Below are 11,287 nucleotides of genomic sequence, written 5' to 3'. Positions count from 1 at the left end.
AGGAAGGGCTCGGAGCGCCGTGGAGACCTCGCCGGCCTTTGCTCCTGAGCAGCAGCGTCCCTTCTGGCGCCTGAGACCAGGGCTCCTGTGCTGTGAGAGCAGGGACCGTTCGGCACGGGCTGATGGCTTTCGTTGCTGTTTTCAGCTGCTGAGTTGTGTCTGATTCTTTGCGACCCCGTGACCTGCAGCATGCCAGGCCTCCCTGACCGTCACTGCCCCCTGGAGTCTGCTCAGGCTTTTCAAGCCTTTTACTGCCCCTCTGATCCCAGTCCGCCTCTCAGCACTTCGCATCCCGCATGTCAGCTCACTGCGAGGCAGTGTGCTCAGCAGTGATCAGAGGCTCACGTGTGCCAGCAAAGTGTGGACCTGAGTCTGAAATCTACCTTGCACTGTCCCGCGTGGGCCTCCAGGCACGGTGGCTCTGGGTCCTGTGAAAAAAATTGAAAGTGAAAGTCACTCAGTTGTGTCCGACCCTTTGCGACCAGATGGACTGTATGGCCCATGGAATTCTCCAGGCCAGAGTATTGGAGGGGCTAGCCATTCCCTTCTCCAGGGGATCTTCCCAACCCAGGGACCGATGCAACCGGACTGTAAAATACACACTAGGTTTCAAAGACTTAGTATGAAAAGATGAGTGCAAGCTAGTCATTAGTCACTCTTCTGTCAATTGTGTGTTGAAATGATAATATTTTGGACATGTTGGTTGGAATAAATATATTCAGTGTGGCTACTAATGAACTGAAAATGACATCCAGGGCCCATGTTTTATTTTTACTGGATGCACGGGTCTAGACTGCTAATCATTTATCCCGTAGTGTGGCCCTCTTTTGATTCCTGTGTTTGGATATCATTATAGAGGAGGGCTGGAGAAGGCAATGGCAATCCACTTCAGTGTTCTTGCCTGGAGAATCCCAGGGACGGGGGAGCCTGGTGGGGTGCTGTCTATGGGGTCTCACAGAGTCAGACACGACTGAAGCGACTTAGCAGCAGCAGCGGGGGGGGGGGGCAGAAAGGCCTTTCCTTCCCCCGGATGGCGTGCAGTGTGGACAGGTCTGTGTCATGCTGTGTGACTTCACCAAGTGGGTTAAAGCCAGGTTCTGGTTGATCCCATTGTTGGTCCACCAAGGTAGGAAAGGCCTGGCCACACTTATTCTATAGCTGAATATTTTTCAAGGATAATTCCACTCACATGTATAATTTCAGACTTTTGACATACAGTTCACTGCCTGTAAGAAATACCCTGAAAATTACCCCTGGAAATATCTACCATGTCAAGATAGTGGAATGAGGTCCTATTTAAAGTAACTGAGTCTGTGTGTGTAAATGGACTCAGCCATGTCCTACAGCCCGACACGATGCTTTAATCAGAGAGCGTCGCTGGTGTTTAGTGGAAAGAATGGACTCATGTGGAATGTTTGTATCCATCAGGTCAAGGGCAGGGGAGGGTCAGGCCATGGAGTCACGACGGGGGGGCCCTTCCTTCTGCTGGAAGTCAGCGACTGTCGTGTCTGACTCCTGGTAGCAAGAAGCAGAATCGGTGGCTCTCACCTGTCAGGGAGGTCTGAGATTCAGCGGGGTCATTCATGGGGTGGAAGGACGGATGTCCGTGGGGTGGAGGGCAGAGCAGGACCCTGGGCTGAAGTGGCGAGGGCTGAGATGCAGGAATTCAATTCTGAGTTGTTTACTCCCACTTCCTATGGCAAACGTGCGGGATTTTCCTGACACCAACAAGCAGTTCCGCAAATTCCTGGACGTCAGCTGGGTGTCCTACACTTCAGCTCAGTTCGGACGCTGACTCCCTGGAGTTCGAATCAGTTCCCCCGCACATCGAGGGCCCCGTCCCTCAGGACTGCCCGCACTGTGGACTCCAGCTGGAAGCCTGGGCCACTGAAGGGCTCTTGGAGCCGCTCCCTCGTGCTGCTGACCTGTTAGCGTGGCTCACAGGACTCAGGGGCGTGCTGCTGCCTCTGTTGATGGTTTGTTCTAAAGGGTGCAGCTCGGAAGAGCCGCGTGGGGAGCAGGATGTGGAGGAGGGGCGTGGACCTCCGTGCCCACTCTGGTTGTGCCACCTGCCAGCACCCCAGGATCCTTGCCGACCTGGAGACTCTCAGAACCCCATAGTGGAGGGGCTTTGCTGCCATTTCATTGTGTGGGCATGATGGATTGATGTCATCCGTGTCTGGCCGTTGGTGATCAACTCCATCCCCAGTTCCTCCCCTCTCCCCGGGAGGTCTGGAGTCCCAGCCCCCAAGCATGCCTTGGCCTTCCTGGTTGACCAGCCTCCACCCTGAAGGGATTCCCCAGCCCCCAGGCATCTCTTTAGCACACAAGGGACACTCTTCACTGGAGATTCCAAGGGTCAGGAACTGGGGAGAGGCCGCACACGTCACAGGTGTTCCTCTCACCCCATCTTCAGGGAGTGACGAGGATTTTCGGAGCTCTGTGCCTGGAACGGGTCGGTGTGGTGGCCATGTTCAGTCGCTCAGCCGCTCAGCCGCGTCTGATCTGTGAGACCCCATGGACTGCAGCCCCCACGCCCCTCTGTCCGTGGGATTCTCCAGGCTAGAATACCGGGGTGGGTTTCCATCTCCTCCAGGGGATCTTCCCCACCCTGGGGCTGAGCACACGCCTCCGGCTCTCCTGCACTGGCAGGGAGATTCTTTAGCACTGAGCCGCTGGGAAGCCCCCGGGACTGGAGACGAGGCCAAACGCCCCTTTTTCGTCATGTCACAGCGTCACACAGCGAACAGGGACAGAGATGGCGAGGCGGACTCCTGGGGAAGAAGAGAGGAGCTGTCAGGGCCAGGCCAGGAGGAGGGGTGGCAGAGAGGCCAGCGCGGTGTTCAGGGCCCCAGAGCCGAGGGTCTTGGCTGTATCCTGCTCCAACGCACCTGCTGTTCGGGCCAGTCACATTCTTCTCTGAGCTTCAGTTACTTCATCTGCAAACCAGGGAGTTAGGTTAGAGGGTCCGCCTAAAATTTTGTGATTCTGTGGGCTTTGAAGGCCAGAGAATGCGCTGGGTTTGTATTAGTGAGGGATCCTGAGAGCGTAGGGTTTGGTTTTTACTGCTGTTCTTCCTTTTGTCTCGTCTGCTCAGGGGCCCTGAGACCCACGGCGAGGGTCAGTGTGATGGTTAGCCTGGACCGTTTGTTTGGCCTCAGATGAGACAGAGGTGGGGTCGGGGTTGCCTTGCGGCTGCAGCCAGCACGCGTGTGTTGCAGTGTAATGGCTGAAAACACACACACTTAATTGTCTTTCTTGGCGCTCTCTGTCCTCCTCCTCCCCGTACCTTCTGTGATTTATAATTATTTCTCCTCTCATATCTTGAGAGTCTCAGGTAGCCGTTTTCCCACATGGATCACAAGCTTTAATAAATCACTCCTGCTCTCTGAACAGTCAGCCGCTGGTTTCTCTACCCTCTACTTCCTGTGAGTTTAAAAAGTTTCTGGGCCATAGACAAACACGGTAAGAATTTAACCACCTTTCCTTTTCAAAGACGATATTTTAATTGCTTTTAATAGGTGTGGAGACAAAAGCCCTCCGATCCCGAGGTAGCTTTGAGTTTGGTCGAGCATCGCTCTGGAGCCCAGGCCCCCACGGGGGCCCAGCCACCCTCCCACCTCGTCTCCTCTGCCCAGCGCCAAGGAGCCTGGCACGGTTTCTGTTGGAATGAAAAGATTGGCTGAGGTGCCCTAGACTGCAGCCCCACCAAACGGTGCGCAGAACGTTTGGTCTACATACCAAGGCAGCCTGTGGATTAATTGCATTCCCTGTGATCACAGAAAAGGCGCTGCATTATTCTCTTCCCATTTTAAGAATGACAGGCGGCGGCTGTGCCAGCTCCGAGCATCACACGCGGTAATGCGCGCCTCGGAGATGCGGGGTTTGGCTGTTGAAACGCATGGACGTGACGGCCTCTGGTCGGCCCGCAGCTCCGTCTTGAAAAAGCGCTCAAGTTGAACTGTTTCATAACTGGTCCTGTCGAAGGTCAGGAGCCTGGTCAGGAAGGGTTGCCGTAAGCTGACGTGAGCTGTGAGAGCGTTTCCCGATTTGGAGCCTTCCTGTGAGTTTTGAAGCAGGGCTGTTCTGGCGGCCTTGCTGCGGCTGAACCCCGGTTTCCTTTGTGTTTGTATGGGGGCTGGAGAAAAAGGGGCCCGGCGTCTTCCGTGCGTCCTTGTCTTCGCCTCTCCCAGGCCTGTGCCAGCCTGCACGTGCGCACCCCAACAGCTCGGGCCAGAGCTGCACTCTCGCTCGCCGCGGCCCCTTCGAGCCCCCGTCCCCTCTGCGCGGAGCGCCCCCGTTCACCCGCAGGCACAGCTGCGCGTGCGACACGCGCGTTTCTCTCCCGCTCGCTCTCTTCTCTGACCCTGCCGAGGCTTTCGCCTGAAGGGCTGTTGGTGAAGACTGTGCCCAGCCGGGAGGAGAGGGGAGAAGCAGGTGTCAGCCCGTGCGGTGGGGTTTCCTTCGCTGAAAATTGTTATTCTGTGCAGCACCCCCCCCTCCCTTCTCAGCTCCCCGAAAAAAGACGTAGAGCTCTGCTGATGGTAGGGCTTGAGCGCCTTTTGGTGTAAGATGCTCAGTGGTTCAGAGAACCTCTCATTCTGGGCAGTGCTCTCCAGAGAAGTGTTCAGATTTCCTGAGGTTGGACCTCGACCTCCCTTCCTTCCGACCCTGTGGCTCCTGGGCCGCCCTGCAGGGCGCAGGCGGGGGCCAGCCGCTGGGGGCCCGGCTTGGCCGCGATGGGGGCGGCCTGGGTCGCGTGTCCGCGGGCTCTTTGTTCTGGAGCGCCCCTCGCCGAGCGCTGCTGTTTCTGTCCAGCCGCTCGGTCCGCCCCGTGGACTGCAGCATGCCCGCTCCGCGGTCCCCTGTCTCCCGGAGTGTGCTCAGATTCACGTCCGCTGAGTCGGGGATGCTGTCTGACCATGTCATCCTCTGCCAGCCCGCTCTCCTCAGCGCGTGCCCCCGGCCACAGAGCGGCTCCGGAGACCACCAGGTGGGGTGAGAGCCGCCCTTGGTATCACTTGTCACCCGCGGCAGGACAGAGGTGCCCGAGGCGCAGGTGGCTTTTGCCTGAGCCGGCGTGCCGGCTCCTCTTTGCTTGTGTGAGTGTGTGTGTGTGAGTGTGTGTGTGAGTGTGAGTGTGAGTGTGTGTGTGAGTGTGGGTGTGAGTGTGAGTGTATGTGTGAGTGTGTGTGTGAGTGAGTGTGTGTTGTGAGTGTGAGTGTGCGTGTGAGTGTGTGTGAGTGTGAGTGTATGAGTGTGTGTTGTGAGTGAGTGTGAGTGTGTGAGTGAGTGTGTGAGTGAGTGTGTGTGAGTGTGTGTGAGTGTGTGTGTGTGAGTGAGTGTGTGTGAGTGTGTGTGGGTGTGGGTGTATGAGTGTGTGTATGAGTGTGTGTGTGAGTGTGGGTGTGAGTGTGAGTGTATGTGTGAGTGTGTGTGTGTGAGTGTGAGTGTATGAGTGTGTGTTGTGAGTGAGTGTGAGTGTGTGTGTGTGTGAGTGTGTGTGGGTGTGGGTGTATGAGTGTGTGTATGAGTGTGTTGTGAGTGAGAGTGTGTGAGTGTGTGTGTGTGAGAGTGAGTGTGAGTGTGTGTGAGTGTGAGTGTATGAGTGTGTGTTGTGAGTGAGTGTGAGTGTGAGTGAGTGTGTGTGAGTGTGTGTGTGTGTGTGTGTGTGAGTGAGTGTGTGTGAGTGTGTGTGGGTGTGGGTGTATGAGTGTGTGTATGAGTGTGTTGTGAGTGTGTGTGAGTGTGAGTAAGTGTGAGTGTGTGTGAGTGTGAGTGTATGAGTGTGTGTATGAGTGTGTGTTGTGAGTGTGAGTGTGTGAGTGAGTGTGTGTGTGAGTGTGTGTGTGAGTGTGTGAGAGTGTGTGTGAGTGTGTGTGTGAGTGTGTGAGTGTGTGAGTGTGTGTGTGTGTGAGTGTGTGTGAGTGTGTGTGTGTGCGCACGTGCGCTGTGAGGGTACTTCTCCGTCTGTGGAAACTCCTGCAGCAGGCACCTTTTCTAACAGTCCCTCTCCCCACCTGCACGCACCTGTTTCACTCACAGAATCACCAAGAACTTTTAAGCCAGCCTTCAGTGGCATGTCCTGTGGCTGAAGAACCATTCATTTGAGACCCTGGGGAAACGGCTCTGTCTTCCTTCAAGACCACTGTGTCTGCTGCCCGTCCTGAGTGCCTGCCCGGGGCCACGCGTCATGCCTTCTCCTTCTGTGTGTGGGCCCCCCTCTTTATCATCAGGCCGCATCCCCCAACCCAGAAAGCTGTGAGTGCAGCAGAGGGAGGCTGGGCTACGCATGAGATACACCGTGCTTTCTAGAATGTTCTAGAACTGTGTCACTGTTTCAGTGCTCACATTAACCTATTAGATCGCCATTCTTTCATATCTAGGAAGACCTCAAAATTTGTTGTCCAAGCTGGGGTACTTGTGAGAATCACAGAAGGTATTAGGAATTATTACTCTTGGACGTCAGGGTAAACTGGGGTGGTCCCAGCAAACTGACATGCGTAGTAATGACCCTGGGCACATCCATCTTTTTAAGGATTGGACATCATTTTTTTTTTTTTCAGTTTTGTGCCAAGTCTTCCAGCATTTTTCTGAAAACCAGATGTACTGCTTTGTAGGTTTCTGTGTCTTTCTGCTGAAACATCACCCTCCAGACTGAGAACCACCTTTCTTCCATGCAGCCTCTCAAGGTCTTGTCCGACCCTGCGTCTCCCACCCTCGGGACGAAGTCAGCTCGCGAGCTCCTGATGCCCGGCTCTCCTGTGAGCTCAGCTCTGCTTTAAAGTGGCTTCTAGGCTTCTTGGACTGTAATTGAGCTTCTTTCCCATGGGATTCTTCTCTCACACAAATTCACCGCTTTGTTTAGGAGACTAAGAATAGGACGAAGAGACATGAGCTAGACTCTGTGTCTGTCTCAGCAAGGCTCTCTCCCACCTTCCTACACGAGGGAGGGACATATCTGAAGAATGCTCGCAGCAGTTTTGTTTGTTTCATTGAGGGGAAAAAAGAACAGTCGTGAGTAGCCCGGGACCTTGTTGGTGGGACAGAAATGGTCCCATATGGACTGAGTTCTAGGGCTGTTGGCTTGTTTTTGTGCTGTTGAAACTGCCCTTCTGTGCAGCCTTACTGGGGGGCAGGGATAGTTCTGATTTAAATTGCAAACTCCAGGAGGGTGAAAGTGAAAGTCGCTCAGCCGTGCCCGACTCTTTGTGATCCCATGGACTGTAGCCCGCCAGGCCTCTCTGTACATGGGTTCCCCAGGTAAGATTCCTGCAGTGGGCCGCTTCCTCCTCCTGGGATCTTCCTGACCCAGGGGTCGAACCCAGGTCTTCTGCACTGCAGGCAGGTTCTTTGCCTTCTGAGCCCTCAGGGGAGCGCCTCCCGAGAGGGTCGAGGCCCTGTGTGTCTCACTGTCTGTGAACGGTGCCCAGGGCAGGGCTGTGAGTCTGCCGACCCTCGATGGGCACCAGCTTCCACGCTCAGGCTGGCCTTCCCAAGAGCCTCACGCCCCACGGGACAGTGGCCGCCCTGCCAGGTAACTTCCCGTCAACACCGTGTTGTGAGTCTCTGATAAGAAAAGTGATGACTTTTTGAGAAATGTAGAATTTTCTTTTTGTAACCACTAACTCCCATCTGCCCAGTCAAAATAATAATACATTTGGGGAACAACTCAGTGATTTTTTCAACAAATAAGAAGAGTGGACACCAGCAAACACGCCCCCGAGAAGTTGGCACTGAGAGAGAACCAGCTTCGCCTCACCAAGTAGCTCTTGTGAAAACTTATCCTTTTTTTTTTTTTTTTTTTGCTTTTTTTGCACTTTTCAGCCTGCAGCTCAAGTAGGCCACAGGAAAAGCATGGCGTACCTTCAAAGAGCCGGCTGGGCTGGCTGGGCTCTTTGTATTCGTGGAAAACAGCTGTGGGTGCCGAGCGCCGAAGTCGGCTTTTGTTCCACGCGAAGGTGGAGAGGCTCGGTCTTGAGCCGCCTCGATCTTCCGTGGTGGAGGAGTTGGCAGATGTCGAGAGCTTTATCAGCGTCTTTGGGGCGTTTGAAACGGGTTCCTAATGAGCTGGGGAAGAGAGTCGCGGGCCGGCCGTGGGAGGAGGAAAGACACGCGCTTCCCACGCAGCGCTCGCGTCTTCTCTCGGTCAGTGTCTGGGCTGCAGAAGGGTGAATGCATTGGATGGTTTGTTTCCATCGCCTTCTGCCGAATAATAGAAGTACCGCTCGAAGCCCTGTGTTCTTTTTTCCTGCGGACTGAAGCGGGGATGAAGCCTGGGAAAGGAGAGCTGTCCAAGCTCCGAGTTGTATTTCCCCCCTTCCCTCGTGCTCTCTCACGAAATGCCAGCAGTGGGGCTTAGCCTGAGCTTCGGTTGTGAACGACTGCAGCCCTCGCCTTTATCATGAATGAGGTGGTGAGGTGTTTCATTTCAAGTTAGAAACGAGTTTTAGGAACGTGCTTTGTGTTCGGGGGAATGTGTTGAGTAAGCGGTTTGGAAGGTCCTTTAATGCCACTCGCCTTGACACACCTCTGTCTGTCCTCCAGGCAGTCTGTCTCTCCCTTTCCTTGACTCTGGCGAGTGACCTCCGACCCGGCAGCTTGAACGTCGCCGCAGGCAGCTGCTTCTCGGACGGGCACTTCCGAGAGCCCCAGCTCTGCTCTGTGCCGTTTCCCCAGGAACCTTTCCGCCTGATTTCCTGGTGGCAGCTCCCGTTTCACTTGTGGTCAGAACATTTAATTCAGGACCAAATTCCTCATGGTCCCTCCAGCACCTTCCTCGGGCCCAGCGAGTCTCTTCACGTGACCGCTGTTCTCTTGGTCTCCCAGTGTGCCGTAGGACTAGTGCGAGGCACTCAGTCGTGTCTGACTCTCTGTGACCCCGTGGACTGTAGCCCGTCAGGCTCCTCTGTCCGTGGAATCCTCCAGGCTAGAAGACTGGAGTGAGTCGACGTTTCCTTCGCCAGTGGATATGCCCGACCCGGGGATGGAACCTGGGTCTCTTGCATCTTCCCGACCCGGGGATCGAACCTGGGTCTCTTGCATTGCGGGTGGATTCTTTGCCGTCTGAGCCTCCACGGGAGCCCAGGGGTGCGGTGGAGGCTGTCTCTTCCTGCTTCTGCTCACTCACTCCCGAGTTCCCTGGTTCTCCCTGCGTCTTGCACCCCTAAGTCCTGCCAGGTGGCTCTTTGAACCTGCCTCAGTTTCGCCTCACTCCAGTTTATCTTATGCTTTGTAACAGAGTTGATCAGAATTCTTTGCTGATTTTTTTTTTTTTCACGAAAGGGCTCCTCCTCTCCTCCAAGATAAAAGATCCCACTCGTTAAGAAAATTCACTTCTAAAGGTGAATTTTCAGCTGTCAGCTGCCCTTGCTACTCCTGAGCAAGGTTTCCTACTCTTTAAACCCATCCCGCCTTCTTTCCTCTGGGTGTTATATTTTCTTGCTGTTTTTACAGCGCAGAAGGCTCTGCTTTCACCTGTTTTGTGAAAGTCTCCATCCCGAAGGCTCAGACCTCCTGGAAGAAGGTGACCTGGCTGGCTTCCACATCTCTGTCCCCTCCTAATCCCTGTTGTGACTCCATTCAAAGCTCCGTGACGTGCTCTCTGATACGGCTTTGATACACAAATGTTTACCATCCTTTTTCCCCTCCTTGCTGAGCTTATAAACTTGTTGGTATCTTCTGCATTTCTGTATCTACAACTTTGTCTAAACATAGTCTGCTGCCTGTAATTGTATTTGCTGAGTGAATGTGGTGACCTGCTCACTTCTCTCCTCGCTTTACTCATCCTCTCGACAGTCATAAATCGAGAACCTGCTCTAGCGCTAAGCGTGCAGATCCATCTGAGCAGAGCTAAGTTCCCCGCCCAGAAGGTGCTTACGTTCCAGCTTCTCCCCAAGACAAGCCATCCTTGCACCCACGCTCCTCAGCTCTCGAAGAAACGGGAAGCAGTCGTTGTAAGTGTGATTGTAGATTGGTCCGTGATTAAACTTGGCTTCCACGAACATTATGCCTTCTTAGTAGTTTCCAGCTTTGAGGATCTGACTCTTAGAACTGACGCTCATCCCAGTGGCCATGAGGATGCTGGAAACTCTACTCTCACGGTCTTGGCAGACCGTGAAATCAAGTCATTTTGCAGATTGTTCTGGGATAGTGACAGAGGTGCCCTAGATCCCAGTCTTATCTATAGTATTGAAACTCTTGGTAGGCAGCTGCCGGTTTGCTAGAAGTAAGTCCGTGCTCATCTTCCTTTGGTTATTTGCTACATGTTGTAAAGCAAAAGGGCTTCCCTGGTAGCTCAGCTGGTAAAGAATCCACTAACAATGCAGGTTCTATTCCTGGGTCGGGAAGTTCCCCTGCAGAAGGGATAGGCTACCCACTCCAGTATTCTTGGGCTTCCCTGGTGGCTCAGATGGTAAAGAATCCGCCCGCAATGCTGGAAACCTGGGCTCGATCCCTTGGTTGGGAAAATCCCCTGGAGGAGGGCATGGCAGCCCACTCTAGTATTCTTGCCTGGAGGACCCCATGGACAGAGGAGCTTGGTGGGCTACAGTCCACGGGGTCTCAAAGAGTGGGACACGACTGAGCTGATAAGCGCAGCGCGGCATGCAGCATAAAGCAAGAGCAAAAGCGAAAATGAAACGGCGGTGAGTTACCTCTTGGCATCCATAGTGTGGAAAGCAACTTATTTTCAGAGTTTAAACTGTGTGTTATGGATGAGGAAGAAAAAACTATCAGCGGATTCATAAAAATATGGCGTGGAAGCATATTCATTGCCACATGTGGTTAGATAGTGGTAGTGGGAGGCAGCGGGAGGCTGCCCTGTGACACGGGGGGCTCTGTGACAGCCTAGAGGTGTGGAGTGGGCTGGGAGGGGCGAGGGGGGTTCCAGGAGGCTGGGGACATAGGCATGCCTGTGGCTGACTCAGTTGATGTATTGCAGAAACCAACACGACATCGTAAAGCAGTTGTCCTCCAATTAAAAATTTAAAGAGGAAAGAAATTATGGCAATGTTAATGACAAATGCGTTAATGGAGAATGTGCCTAAAATCTTGCTCGGATCAGGACAGTTCTCTGCTTGTGTTTTTGAGTGGTTATTGTTCACGGGCTCACCAACTCAGACTGCCCTGAGGTACTGTTTTCATGTAGGGCTTCAGAGTCATGAGTTCCTTTTATTTTTATTGTAACTACTGTGAAATGGTGTTTGCGGAGAGATTGCTTTCAGTGCCAAAACCCAACAGTTTTGTTTTCAAATTCCTGAAAACTAAAAAAAGAAATCTTGGTGAC

The 11,287-nt window shown here is 53.7% G+C and overlaps 1 protein-coding gene across 3 annotated transcripts in view; it reads left to right on the top strand.

Moving 5' to 3' along the window:
* Positions 1–11,287, top strand: part of BCL2 (BCL2 apoptosis regulator) — a 198,425-nt gene that overhangs the window by 22,080 nt on the left and 165,058 nt on the right. The gene's annotated exons all lie outside the window — the stretch shown is intronic.

This window comes from Ovis aries, chromosome 23, assembly GCF_016772045.2.
Source record: "Ovis aries strain OAR_USU_Benz2616 breed Rambouillet chromosome 23, ARS-UI_Ramb_v3.0, whole genome shotgun sequence".
NCBI lineage: Eukaryota > Metazoa > Chordata > Mammalia > Artiodactyla > Bovidae > Ovis > Ovis aries.
The sequence above is the reverse complement of the archived record's forward strand: the minus strand, read 5'-3'. Positions and strand labels throughout refer to the sequence as shown.